Source organism: Ambystoma mexicanum, chromosome 1q (genome assembly GCF_040938575.1).
Source record: "Ambystoma mexicanum isolate Mex_15411 chromosome 1q, UKY_AmexF1_1, whole genome shotgun sequence".
NCBI classification, from domain to species: Eukaryota; Metazoa; Chordata; class Amphibia; order Caudata; family Ambystomatidae; genus Ambystoma; species Ambystoma mexicanum.
In genome coordinates this window covers 1,036,027,217-1,036,042,592 of record NC_090922.1, presented here as the reverse complement: position 1 = coordinate 1,036,042,592, position 15,376 = coordinate 1,036,027,217, and the positions used below count along the sequence as shown (strand labels likewise).

The following is a 15,376-nucleotide window of genomic DNA, read 5'->3' as shown; positions in this document are numbered from 1 at the left end:
ACATTCTGATAAATCAATAGAGATGATCAAACAATGCTCCACAGCAAGAGATAATTGAATATTTAGTTTAAGAGTTATTACATTTTCTCTCAAATCACTCAGTCAAGAAGGAGCATGTGCACGTATCTTGCAAGTGCCCCAGCACAGCTCCAGCCATGCATGATTGGTTTACATTATACAGTTTCACCGGAGTACAGTACATGCTCCAGTTATTTTTTGCAGCAGCATTTATCACTATATGTCAGCGCCTGTTTAGCAAATGCCTGTGCATAATTATATCCATGAACCTTGATCAATGGCCAGCCCCGTCTCTGTCTGCTGGTGTAAACTTGTTATCTCTGGCTCTATCTTTCTGAAAATATCTGAGCTTTTTACATTACCTTACACATTTAATTTATTGAAGGAGTCATCAAAGAGTCGGCCGCACCCTGGGCATGGGGGGGTCAGGAATCTTTGTCTCTCCAGATTTTTTGGACTATAACTCTCATCATCACTAGCCAGCATAGTGAATGGTGAGGGAACGCATGATTCATAGTCAAGAACATCCAGGGAGTCACCATTTTCTGATCCCCTCCTGGAGAGGCTGGTAAATACAGATCCTAGTTAAGCCGGCTTTTAGCAGTAAATAGTTTCAGTGCACCTCACTTGCAAGATGGAACTCTGGCTTTGTAGACTTTAGAATGCCATTGCATCTAATGCCTTGATTTCTTTAAATTTGGTTTATATATGACCTTCCCAAATGGATCAAGCAACACATTTCCTAGATATTTTTAGAGTGGGATTACATCATATGCTAAGAGATCAAGAAACTCTATTTGGCCAAACAGTTTAATACACACCTTAACATAACATGAAATATATAATGTATAGTCGTATGATGTGACTCAGGCTATTTTGTATCTGGTTTCCCTCATACGAAAGACAGAGGTTTATAACATTCTGTGTTTACTAATGTGAAGGTGTACTTAAAAGGAATAATTATTTGATTGTGTGAGTCTAAGTGCCCTTATAAACAGACATGTGAATATGAACATACAATAATGTGTTTACTCTGGGAATACTAGAGGCGCTAGGTGGATAAAGTTGATGTTTATTGTGGGATTTGTGTAAGTACCTTGTTGGACATTATACTATATTTCTATTTTAAATGCTAAAATTACTATGTCTATTTCATAGCAGTGCTATAGGGGAAATATTCCGTGTAGACAAGCAATTTCTCTCCAATATTGCCAGTAATGCCTTCAGCATTCCTCTGGCAAGTGGAATATACATTTCTTCAGAAACTTCCACATTGCCAACACGGGAGTGCATAAGATTGAAAAAAAGGTGTTGCATGCTCTGCTTCCATTCCACTCAGGGCCTTGATGTTATACCCTTGGCTGAACCTCTGGAAAAGTTTGAAAAAATGTGCAGGACATAACACCACCCAAAATGTGTGAGAGTAGGCAGATCCCCAGACTACATTGTGCCGTATTTACCTGTTTTTATTGTACCTACTGCCTGTTGTCTTCTAAATGGAAGACCAAATGTTCACATCATCCTGGTGGTCATTGTTATCATCAGAGTAATAACTCACAGCCTAATTTCACAGGGCTCCAGCTAGCGCACAATGTACTATGCATACCAATGTTTGCAGTGGTTTGAGGGCTCATTGTCATCCTATGTTTTCTGGCATCTAATATTTATTCCTTCAGGGCATGTCTTAAATTCTCTGTCCTTTTTTGTTATCTGCTCTCTGATATGTAGAACATCTTAACAGATATGCGCCATCCACAAACCTCAATCTCTATGTCCTCTTCTTCTTCTTTGCTTTGCCTTCCTTAGCATCACTGGAGAACACGTTTCCTCGCTCGTAGCCCTGATAAGTTTCCATAGTTCTTTCTCCTGATTAGCTCACCATGTCAGGGCTTGAGTCATTCGGGTGTCTTGTATCTCAAACTCAAAGACAATGCTTAACACAATTGTGAATTCCTCATTTTTAAGTGACATCACCATGTCGCCATCCGGTGACTCCCAGAAGGTGACGATTAATGGAATTGTAGTCACAAGTTTGCCCTATCAGTCTCATTCAGACGAAGGTGTACTTAAAAGGAATAATTATTTGATTGTGAAATCAAAATCATGAATACATGATACGGACCAAGTTCACTGTTGGTTAAAAATATTATTTAAAAATCTAATAAAACGTAAGTTAAATGAGAACCTGAACAGCACATGCCTTGTACTACACCCATGTATGACATTGATTGCACACAATTATATTAAATTCCACCATTTCCAGTAAAACTGTCAAGCATGCATAGCTACAAAAGGGTTTAGTTAATTCCAATGAAAATTGGGCCTCATTGGGAGAATGCCACTGCAGTGTTAACGTTCCGGTATTTCCTTCTATTGGCACGTTACCGCACCAGCATACTCCGAGTTTGCCAGTGGCGGGCCTGATTTACCTTCTGACAAGAGCCGGAGGCAAGTCAGGCACACCCCTGACAAAAAGCAGCTGGTATTACTGACACCGGGATTACCTGTTCTGGTAATGCTAGCAATCCCCCAATAGAGTCATATGGGGCTCTACGGAATGGGGATTTAATTTACCCTTACTGGCACTTGTAATCCGCCGGTAATTCTGGCAGACCAAGTGCCGGTAACAGTAATTCCGTTTGGTGGTATCCTACCGGATTTACTGGTGGGATACCACCAAACATATAATGAGCCCCAATGTCTGAAAACAGCAGTTGTTATGGCAGGAAACTGTTAACAGATGTGCTATGATATAAAGATATGTGTCCAACTAGCTTTATATTTATTACAATGTGTGTGTTTAATTTTGGACAATGCATTTGTATATCTCTCATGATTAACAGCTAAACATGTTTGTTTATATTAGCAAATAGTGACTTGGTAATTCATGGAGCTGTAGCGGGCCCCCTTTTTTATGCAATGTATTATAAATAATAAGGTCTCCAGAGCCAGGCGAAAAATATGGAACATTTGCAACTGTTTACAGGCACATAACATCAAGTTGGTTGAATTAGATATATAGCAACAACATACTAAACTTTAATTTCTATTTAATTGTACACACACACATTTAAACATTTAGTACCATATGAAATGTCTTGCACAGGGTTTGCTTCAAGCTGAGGCTCCAATTTGTATTTACCCACTATAAGGAAAGTCCAATCCGTCTGAGACTGTGTGTTGTTATGGCAACCAACCTTTATTAGAAGGAAATTTGGTACTGTCGTGGCTATTGGATTAACAGACAACTCATATCAACAAAATATAAAGTTCAAAGAAGGTATTTTACAATGAAAACTGGCGAAGGGTTCTAGGTAGACTGGAACCAAAGTTATAGGGAACTCATGAAAACAAAAAAGAGCCTGTCTAACTTGCTTGCTGACTATAGTTTGTCAGTTCATCCCTCTCTCCCCTTTTGCTCTGAGAGTCAGTCTTTGGGGCTGTTAAGTGCCCATGACCCTTCTTTCCTCTCATGTGTGTTAGGCTGTTCTTTTGCCACACTTGTCAGGTTGTTGCTCTTCTTAGTAGCTGGTTCCACCATCTTGTATTCATGAGGCCCATGGATCGTGGGACAAACCTCCAGACTTGCAACACATTGGACTGGACATCTTGGGGCAGGCAAATTTCACAATGTGGAACCCAGTTTGTGTTATTGACAGATGCTATAACAGACTCACCAGCACCGGGTGATAGGTATTCCACCAGTTGAGTGCTACCACCATCTACTCAACCATGTACTCTTTCTCTCCTCATCCAGTCTCTTGCTCTGTACTTCTTCCTCCGTGAAGCACCACAATGATTTAGCTCTCTTCATCTGTTTGTAACTCTCCCTCCTCTCTCCTACCACCTGCTTCTCCTCTCCAAACATCTCTCCTCCTACACTTTCCCTGTTAGTTTGCCATCCATCAAATCCACTGCTTGCTTCAGCTACCTCTCCTAGACCTCATCAAATTCCTACACCTCTTTGCCACCTAAAACATTCTCAATTTTTCTCTACCCTCCAGCTCCTTTTTGCCCCTCATTCTTCTACAGTATTAACTGATCCTTTCCAAACTCCTCCACTCTTTAGCTGCCTTTCTGCTTACCATTGTCCTCATTGTTCTCCATTTCCTCCTGATCTCTTCTACCTGCTCTGAACTCCTTTTTTGCTTCTGCTCTCCTTTCGTCACCTCAGGGTATGCTGCCATTTCTGCTCTCTCTCTCTCTCTCTCTCTCTCTCTCTCTCTCTCTCTCTCTCTCTCTCTCTCTCTCTCTCTCTCTCTCTCTCTCTCTATCTCTCTCTCTGTCCTCCTGCTCGACCTCCTACTTCTTTCACTGCTTTTCTACCTCCTCACTGCACTGATTTGTAACCTCTCTCCCACTGAACCTCAAAACCTTTCTTCCTTACTCACTGTTGCTCCTTCAGAGCTCTTATACCTTCCTGAAATAGAAGACATCTATACAGCTGTTCTCCTCTTTGATCTAAGCCCAGGGACTGGTTCCCCATTTTTCGTCTGAATCTGTTTTTACTTTCCTCCATGGCTGCGCCCAGATCCCCTGATGTATCTCTCATTATGGCTATCCACCATGTTGATGTCCTGTACCTTCCTTTCATCGCTGCCAGTCTGTTTCGCTGCTCCTGGTGCTCACACAAGTACAGTCTCCGAGGAGCAAGACCTCACGTTTGTTTCTCCTTAAGAAAGTCTTGCCAAAGCAATTTTCAATCAAAGTCTTTGGTATTTGGTTTGTGTTTCCAGGTTTCATATGACTTCTTGTGCTGGTGGTCACAGGGAAATACGACCACCTTGATATGCACATTTAGGACATTATCTCTAGCACATCTTTGGGGAAAGGGTCCCTCTGAAATTAGCAATAGGTTGTTTGTTTCAGCACATAACATAAAAGGTTAGTCATGGACTGGGAGACCCTGTTTTACATCCTCCAGCATGTAATTGACATAGCGGTTGTTGATCAGCACCCTCCATGGCTTCCTCTGTCCCATCTTCTAACCTCAAACATGAGATGTTGTCACAGTAGCAATAAAGATGAAAAGAGATATACTGTAATACCATCACTGTATTAAGAGTTGCAAAAGGATTGTTTTTTTGAGAAATCATTAATTTCATACTGAAAAGCTATTAGAATTACCTGATCCAAAGTCCTGTACTTTTAATATTGTAAAGTAAAGTGTCGTTATAATTACATAACATGATCATTAAAGAGAGTAAAAAAGTAATGGGCAACAAAGCCCACTCAGCATAGCCTAAGACAACATTGTTAACAGTGGCTTGGTGTCTGTAATCTCATAAAATGTCCTTTAATCACCCCAACAGAACTAAATATCACTGCATTTAAGACCACAGTATGTCGTCCTTTCATCGCTGTATATTTCAAAGTTTGGCATTTAAATGTGCACATTATAATGAAAATGTCTTTCAAGTTTTTTAGGGTGGTGGGAAAGGGCAGATAAGGGTTTGAGTGGTTAGTGAAAAGTTAAAAATCGGTGGGCAAAGGTGGGCCGTGGGGGGGTCACCCCCCAAAAAAACTATTAGATGAACATTTTCGTTACAATGTACATGTTTAAATGCCATTGAAATATACGGTGATGAAATGACATAGAACCTTGAGCTATGTAGTGTTCTACAGCAAGGTGTGTACTCAATCATTTACTTGTTATCTCAATGTGTCTTTGTCTTGATCTTTTGTTCACTCACTCATTGATGGTTTCACTCACTCACTATTTTGCTACAAAAATCTCCCACTCACTTAGACATATACCAGATTCCACAGACCTCCCCATGATACATGTATATGAGCATCTCCAAACAGGAGTTGTTCAGGAGGGTTTTATTGATCACTAAAATAAGTACCACAGATCAGGTCCTGCTACGTTCCCTGGTCACGCAGAAGTATATGGCCTTGAGGAACATGAATCTGTATTCTGTCTTTGCAGACCTCCGGACCGCTTTTGACTACTTGTCACGGGACACGCTGTGGTCCATCATGGCTGATAGCGGGATCCCATAAAATCTCCTGCAAATTATCTTTCAATTGAATTCAAGTAAAACAGCAACGGTGCGATGGGGCCTGGGAGGGGAACTGTCTCAACCATTTGCAGTAACAAGAGGGGTGAGGCAGGGCAGTGCCCATGCCCACTTGTTGTTTCTGCTGTATATTGACAAAGTCATACGCCATGTCAGATCCAAGAGCAGTCCTCTTGTCCATGTCCATCAGGGGGCTGGAAGTTACCTTGGGATCCTTTGTCGAAAAGTGCACAGAACTCCAACTGGAGGTTAACTGAGAGAAAACAAAAACACTAGTCTTGCAACCCAAATTCAAAAAATTCACCACGGTCAAACTCTATATTAACAACATTCTGATAGAACAAGTGCTCAGTTTTGATTACCTTGGTGTTAGATTCTATGACAGAGGTGGCTGGACACCACAGTTGGCTAAATCTAGTGCAACCATAGATAAATACAGTGGCACAATATGGAGACTTTACTGTGCACAAGGTCGGGGGGCTATTACACCTTCCCTTACCATGAAGACTGTCCAAGTTAAGTCTATGGCAAAGTACAGCGCAGAGATTTGGGGATATGTAGCTGCTAACAATTTAGGGTTGGTAGAGAGAGGGTCTCTCAAACGCCTGCTTGGCTTGCCATCTTCGAGTCTGGGTATACAAACTTACCTAGAGTTGGGCTGCAGGCCAATAAGTGCGGATGTTGCCCTAAGGCCAGTTTTGCATTGGGTCACGGTATGGACAACCCCAGAGCTCAAGATATATTGCAGCACTATAATACTTGTGTTGGAGCACCAGGGCAGCAAATCTCTGCCGTGGTTTGCCCACATCAAAACTTTCCTGGCGAAATACCACCTAGAGGCCTGCTGGGATAACCATGCAGATTTCCCAGCGGGCCTAGCTACTAGGTTGAAAAGCATGGCGCGGAAGGATACAGAATCAAATATGGAATGCTTGTAGCAGGCTGGCCATGCCAGCTTTCTACCTGGAAGGTAAATTGCTCCCAGGGATTGAGAGCTATTTCGATGTGGTTATCCCCCCATATGCACATTATGTGTATATGAAATGTAGGAAGGGACAAATATATCTATCGTACATGCAAATAGGATGCAGCGCGAAATGACAATTATCAAGTTTGTGTCTTGGCAAAGAAGACTCAGTCCCATTTCCTGTTCTTCTGCCGGAAGTATGCCAAGCAGAAGAACAAGTACCTAAAGTTGTTGTGCAATAATTATGGCACACGTCGCACAAGGGATGTTTTGCTGTTATTTTGTTGTTGGCAAAATATTCACATTGTATACTTCATGGCAACCTATCTGTTTCAAGCATGGTGTACACGGTTATGGGTTATGAAGGCTGGGGGAGGCAAGAAAGGAGGGGCCCTTGAAACCCAATAAGCATAATTCCCCTACCACGCCCACCTAAAATCTGACGACCCATGAAATGTGATGTGCCTTATGTGTTTGCCAAATGATTACTGATAAACAAAATTCCACTCGTATCTATGGGTAACAAAAGGCCTGCAGGGGAAAATGATTAAATGATTTGAACTGCACGGTAACAATCGCACTTTAAAAAGTGGTGGCCACATACTGCCAATACTGTTTTAAATGTTTATTAGCTGTAAATTAATTAAAATTATTGTGTGTATTAACCCTTAAATGATGTTTTTGAACTGTATGCTTTTATGGCCTAGTGCTGAAATAAAGCTAATTTGAATTGAATTGGATTGTATACCCTACTTTAGGTAAGCACAATAACATACACAAACAAATAGCTACATAATTACATACATATATGATATGCAATCATATGTACATTATGCCGACTCTCCAACATGGGCTGCATGAGCAATTTCTTTCTGGTAAAAGAGGACATCACCTCTTCTTTCAACTGCAGAGCCTCATGTGATGATTGAAAAGGAAGGTGATGCCCTGTCACTAATAGCAAAAGACTATGGCATTGAGAAGCTGTACTACGACGGACTCACAGCCAAGGTACTCTAATGCTTTATCAACACCCACAGGTCGGCCATGTTCACATGATGATAAACAGACATGTATATCTTGGATCTCTCTTTGCTTTGTCCTAATGAAGGTTGCCACAGCTCTGTGGATGAAGGGAAAGACATGTGGAATTTGTGGTCACCACGACGATGAGACGGAACAGGAATATCAGATGCCTGATGGTGTTGTTGCGAAAGATGAGGAGAGCTTCGGCCATGCGTGGATTCTTTCAGATGAGTCCTGCTCTGGAGGTATAATGCATTGCAACTTTTCTTATGAAGTACCCCTAGAACCCACATTTCCAGCACACGTTCTTCACTTTTGGTACTTGAATGTATGTAAGAACTTCATGCACACAGTCATCAATTTCAAAGGTCAATCCCTGCTGACATCTATAGAGGGAACGCAGCATAGGCCTTATTAGGGTAAATTTATGGAAGACAATTACACACTTTATTATTCAATATGGCAGGAAACGCACTCTGTCACAGAATACATTCCATAAACACAAATGTTTAATTTTAATTCAGTCTGGTGCACTTTAATGATCCTTTTCTCCCAATTTGAGGCATGAACATAGATCATTGTCTGATAAAGTGTCCCCTTACATTTAACATATAATGACTAATACTCTGCTTTTTATTTTCAGCTTGTAAACTACAGCGCACGCTTGTCAAACTTGAAAAACCCATTGTCATTAATAGAGAGAATTCTAAGTGCTACTCAATTAACCCAGTTATGCGCTGCATGAAAGGATGCTCTCCAATCAGAACTGCACCGGTATCTGTTGGTTTCCACTGCCTAAATTCTGGTAAGTTTATAGTTTGCCTAATTTATAAGAGTGCCACCCTGTAAATGGACCACTGGTAATCTATACTTGATTGATGAAGGTCTCAGGGTTTCCTTGAGGCAAAGTCTGTGAGTTTACAGTCATACAGTTGTAAGAGTTCTAGGTAGCCTGGTGCATTAGTAGTTGACCCATGCCGATCAATTCACTTGAATTGCCAGCTTTAAGTTGATTAGCTTACATTTCATCTGAAATACTTTATTCACAGTGCAGGACAAATGATTTGCTAACTATAGTTAAGGTGTATGACATGAGCATTAGGAAATCCGAAAATTAGATTGCAAATAACTGTTGACGGATTTGGCTGACATTTTCCAAACAAAACGTTTGTCACCTCATCCCCAGAGTGGAAATCTTGGTAAAGATTCGTCAAAAAATGAAAAGGTTATTAAGAAAGCAGCAAAACGCTGTTTTTGGCCCATTAGCATTCATTTTCCCATAGAGGAAAACATCGAAATTTGTATCACGCAGAAGCACAAAAACTGCTTGAGGGAATTGGACCAAATTAGAAACAATTTAGGCACGAAGTGTTGTCTTAATTTCTGGGACAGGTTTTGGGTTATTCTTTCCAGTAGATTTGAAAATATTTGAGGGAAAGGTGGGCACCCTTCTCCCAAAAATATAGCTATTTCTCCCATTTTACTTTGCTGCAGAGACGATTTTCAGAAATAAAAATTTGCTATTATTTTCGCTCGATGCAAGCAAGTACAAAAAACCTATTTGGAGGAAGAGAAAGGATGAAATCTCATCAGGCTAGGGGGCGGGGGAGAACGAGGACATCATGAGTTGGAGGTGGTCTGTGGAGCCATTTACAGGTCAGAGGTTTTCGCATTATCAATGAAATCCCAGGGGAATCTCACGAGATTACTCAGGTATTAACGCATGACGCGCTCAAAAACAAAAATGTGTCACACAAAGCAAAGAGCGAAAGGGAATAATGGAAGGGGGACAGGGAGGTAAAAATCAAGTAAGGTGGATGGGGGACCTAGGGAAAAGGAAAGAAAGTATTATCGGGGGAATGGAAACTGAGGAAAAATAAATAAATGGGGGACATCTGCTGTGATCACATCTACAATGTAGAGCGAAATGGGGCTTTGTGCCAGTGGCCCTGTACAGTGGAACCAAAAGTGTAACTTGTTCAGCGGCCATGGCTGAAGGCCAGCTTGAAGGAAACCTAGTGTCTTAAAATATACATTGGGCATGGCCGGAAGCACGGCTAGTGGGCCCTACAGAAAACTGTTTGGTCAACATATACAGTGGCCATGACTGAGAACCATGGCTAGTGGCCCTTGATTAAACTACTGTATAACAAAACCCTTGAAATTCAATTCATTGAATAGAAATTTAGTTAAGGGACAGTTAAGGTGATAAGATTTAAAGCAACATAACCCTTCGAATTCATGGATGTGCGAAGTGATGATCATCTTAACTCACCATTCACCCTGTTGAAAAGCTCATGAGTACATACATAACAGATTGGATTCATAATGACACACAAAATTTGAGGGCAGCAAGATAGCCCAATGGGTTGAGCGCTCGCTTCTGCGATCTGTGTGTGATATACAGGTTGCCGGTTTGAATCCCAACAGATACAACTGAACCTTTCATCCGTCCAAGGTCGATAAATAAGTACCAACTCTGGTTGGGTAACTTTGTATCTATATTTGTTCTATGGAAAGTGCTTGGCCATAAGCGCTATATATAACACATTATTAGATCCAAGTGCTCCTCAATGGGGGACACCAATTTAAGGTAATCATCACTTCCCACACCCGCTGAATTTCAAGGGTTTTTTATATTTATCTATTCATTTGTTATGTTATTTACATTTGTATTATGTCGATTTGTTGCATTACGTCTGATCACCTTAACTGTTCCTTAACTATAGTTTTTCCATTGAGTATATAACTGTATACCTTTTTATGGATGTATGTTGTAATTTCATCAAAAGAAATGTATCAACAACACAGGGCAGCTAGGTGAGGGGTGAATGACACTTCCAAAGAATGGCATGTAGGATTCCTCCTGAAAGAAAACCTGCTTCAAAGTTGAAATGGCAAAGCAGGAATCAGTCAATCTCACCTGAAGAGCTTCATTCATACTTCCCGTAACATAGACTTCAACAAAGTCATAGTTATTAAATTTATAGAGAAGTTTAGAAAATGTAATTCTCTGTTAAAACAATAGTGGTAATTATGTATTGGTGATTTGTATATTCACCTATCATGCTGGAACGGTTCCATGGCTCAATGCGCATCGTAACTTTAAGATATTTGGCTTGTTTAATAAACAATCATAAATGCACTTTGAATGACAACTTTTCTTTTAATCTTTCTAAATTATCTCATCTTGCTTCAACTAAAAATTGCTTTTACTGATTTGAGACAGTATCTTTAAGGCTAATTGAATGACACATTTTAATGAATTTCAAAACTGATTTCGAATTCCATTCTGTAATGCATTGCTCTCTTCATTTACAGATGCCTCTCTGGACCTGGCTGAAGGGCAGGTGAAGCTGGAGAAAGCTGAAGATGTTGTGGAAACGGTTGATGCACACACTGCATGCTCCTGTGGAGCATTGCCGTGCGCATCGTGAAGCACAGATTCCTAATACTCCTATTAAACCAATGCAACATCCAGATTGTTCTTCCGAACCATTAGCTGTAAATTGAGAAATTGAAAACACTTGATATTAATGTGTTCAATAAATAGTATTTTCATGCATATAACAATTTTGTTGATGTATTTTGTTGTAGACAAATTGGTGAGAACCTGAAAACAGGGACAAATCCATCCCATCAGAGAAATATCCTCTAAACCTCTACTAATGCCATATTTACAATAACTTGTCCTAAACATGCTAATCTGCCATTCTCTTTATGTTATAAGTAACTGGAGGGTAGATCCCTATTCTGTATGGGACTGGGATATAGATCTAACAAACATAAAACAATGAAATGTCCCAACATTGCTAAGTAACACATACCTCTAAATATTTAGCATTGTGTGTTCTAACTCGTAAAGCTTAGAGAGCTCCAGTTGGAATGCCGAACCATGAATCACATGACCAATTGAAAATAAGCAATGCTGCTATATGCAACATGCCTGAAGCACCTTGTGTCAAAGAGGACAATGTCCCTGAGTTTAGAGATTCCAAACCAGAAGAGGTGTTTACATCACATCTCTTGATAGCCAAATGAGGCCACGTATGTGATATGTCATCCATGGAATATCAACATGGTATTTCAATACAAAAATGATAAGGAGGGATATTTCATTAAGTCACACCCACCCAATCACTAGAGAATGCAGAAATATCATCACTAGAATACTTACTGGAGTTTTAACAATTGGTAGAAGAGCAGGTTCAGCTGGTGAATGCTTGTTCTACTGAGTGAGCAATTGAACAACTAACAAGGAAAATATTCATAGATTTGAAAAGCATATTTGCCTATTATGCTTATGATTGTGGGCAGAAAGATTCACATGTTACTACATTGCCTGAAGATTATGAGGTTGTACTTTTGTTTGACAGTGAAAACATCCAATTCGCTTGTCTGGACCCATTGTCAGAGGTTATACAATAACCTGGGGTCTAGCGGGATTATTAGACCTTTGCATAGCACTTCCAACACTGATATATTGGGGAATGAAATCCAATGATCTTTCACATCTGTGGGTCATTTTGAGAGAGCTAATTAAGAGTGTTATGATGCCTCTGTGATTCACTGATCAGAGATTACTAGAAATCCAAAAGTCATAGTTCTTCACCAAATTCGTCATGCAACCAGCATATTGATGTCTTGTTATCCACAGATTTTCAACATGTGTTCATGTTCACCTTCAAAGGTTGTCAATTTTCATAGACTTGCATGCCATTTGGGTTTGCAAGTAGTGCAATTAAGTTTGAGATTTCCCTTCATAAGGCTATGCCCAATGGAACAGAGCACAGGGTATTCATCTATGTGGCTAATATGCTATTCAAAGGCAGGGAACTTACTATTAACGTTCACAAGAGCATCATGTACTAACCAGACTTCAAAAGGCCAAAGTTTGCAAAATGTCAATGATGTTCAGATACATCCAGTGCCTTGGGGTATTAGGTCACAGTAGGTCCACTGAATACTTAAAAAAAATTGAAGGATCCCACAAATCAGAGACATTTGAGAAATATGCTGGGTGGACAAGCTGAGATTGCAGGACCAGTGATGACATTTTTGTATCAGGGGGGTACCTTGCAATTGGGGCTGGAAACAAGTGAGGTAGCAGCAAAACTCAAACAGAGTCTGGCCAAAAACCTTAGCCTGAGCCATACCATCATAGGGGAATGCATTTTCTGAGACATTTATATCCACATCACTATATCAAAAACATGACTGACAACTAAGTAATAGGTTATGATAGCAAAGCACTTTCACAAGTGGAGAGGAGGTTCAATGAATATGAAAAGGCATAGCAGACCACTGTCTGGGTGTTACAACATTCACACCGTACAGTAAAAGTTAAATGGGTAATCATTAAGATCGCACACATGCCAAAGAAGTAATACAATAGCTAACCTATCTTAGTCTAGAATAAGGTAATGGCTCAACCCATGCAAGGTTTCAAAGTAGGGTAGAGATCAAATGCAGCAGAAACAAAAAGATCAAGTCTTACCAGTGATCCACGAATGTGCACTAACCACAAAGTCAGACATCAGATATAGAGGATAAATAAGACATAATTTCCTCCTATGTGAATCCTTCTTTGTTCACATGGAAGGCACAGCTACTCACATCCATATGGCAGATTCTGTCATCTTTCTTCATATTATTCATGATTTTGTTACTAGGAATCTGATGGCCAACTATTGGAAGAAGATTGGGGGGCATTCCGAAGTGCATGGTAATGAGAAAGATGCAAAAAATAAAGCGAACCAACTAGTGAATATAGGATTAGTGACAGCAGAGTACTTCCTGATTTAACATTTATTGGGTGAAAAACAGTTGTGAGAAATGACACAATTTCACACTAGGAAGGAGCATATTCTTCCTGCTGTTCAATAGACTGTTGACATTCTGAATTTGAACAGGTCCACTCTTAGAAACCTCTGGGTATTAAGCATGTTATAAATAACCTATCCTATCATATCATATATCATATCATTACACACAGATACCACTTTTAAAGTGAGGTTTGATCTTGCTCTGGCCTGACCTACAAGTGAATATTATTGTCATCACATGGGAATAAGATAACGTGAGCTGTTATCTGTTTGATAATGTGATGGATTGGATGCTTTCTGGATCCAAGAGAGCGGCAACACTGATGATCAATCACATTTCCTCCATATTTGGTATAATCCAAAGAATTGAATTTACCATGGTAGTCCCTTTACCAGTACAGTAATGATGAAGATGTACACCCACACAAACTATGTGGTGTTTTTATTAACTACAACCCTTTTCATTACTCTGGCTTTTTTTTATCTATTTATTTGATTTGTGTAATATATCAACATGTTGCTTTTTGGCAGAGTTACACTATGAAAAGTAATTTGGAATCTTGTCCATATAGCGCTTCACTGTATCGGGTGTCCCAGGTTCTTTCCTGGTATCACGCTCTATGTGGGGGTTATTGAAGAAACCACATTAATTGGTTGGGCAGCAGGGTTGAGTCAGTCCCAAGCCAGCTCTGGTGTGCGGTAAAGTTCTCTGTGAACAGGGCGCTTTCTAAGCCTTTCCTAACTCTGGTCATGTTGGATAAGGCTGAAGGACTCTCAATTAAGTCCAGAGTCTCAATCCTGCACTCAGGCCATCTTTCTCCTTTGCTTTGATGATCTGGAGATAGTTTTGATAGATCACTGTGGAGTTGCCGCGGTTTTCACTAGGGGCGTAGTGCAGGATCATTTATGTAGCACATAGGCCCATTTTTCAACCCTGTTGACTTTGATGATTGTACATATTTCCTTGAATGTGAAATATTGTTAAAATGGCCCTGGAGCATTTGAGAGTCTCAATGAGGACATTGGACAGCCAGACCAAGGTTGTGACTACAGACTAATGATTGAAAACAAAGAACATTTCATTCGAATCCTTGTAGACAACAGATGGTGCCATGATGAGGAGGGATGAAGGAGCTCCAGTTGGAATGCCGAACCATGAATCACATGACCAATCGAAAATAAGCAATGCTGCCATACGCAAAATGCCTGAAGCACTTTGTGTCAAAGAGGACAATGTCCCTGAGTTGAGCAATTCCAAACCAGAAGAGGTGTTTACATCACATCTCTTGATAGCCAAATGAGGCCATGTATGTGATATGTCATCCATGGAATAGTAACATGGTATTTCAATACAAAAATGATAAGGAGGGATATTTCATTAAGTCACCCCAACCCAATCACTAGAGAATGCAGAAATATCATCACTAGAATACTTACAGGAGTTTTCACAATTGGTAGAAGAGCAGGTTCAGCTGGTGAATGCTTGTTCTACTGAGTGAGAAATTGAATAAGTAACTAGG

At 40.2% G+C, this 15,376-nt stretch overlaps 1 pseudogene; it reads left to right on the top strand.

Moving 5' to 3' along the window:
• Positions 1-11,604, top strand: part of LOC138540899 (vitellogenin-A2-like) — an 83,143-nt pseudogene extending 71,539 nt beyond the window's left edge.
• Positions 11,605-15,376: the final 3,772 nt, after the last annotated feature.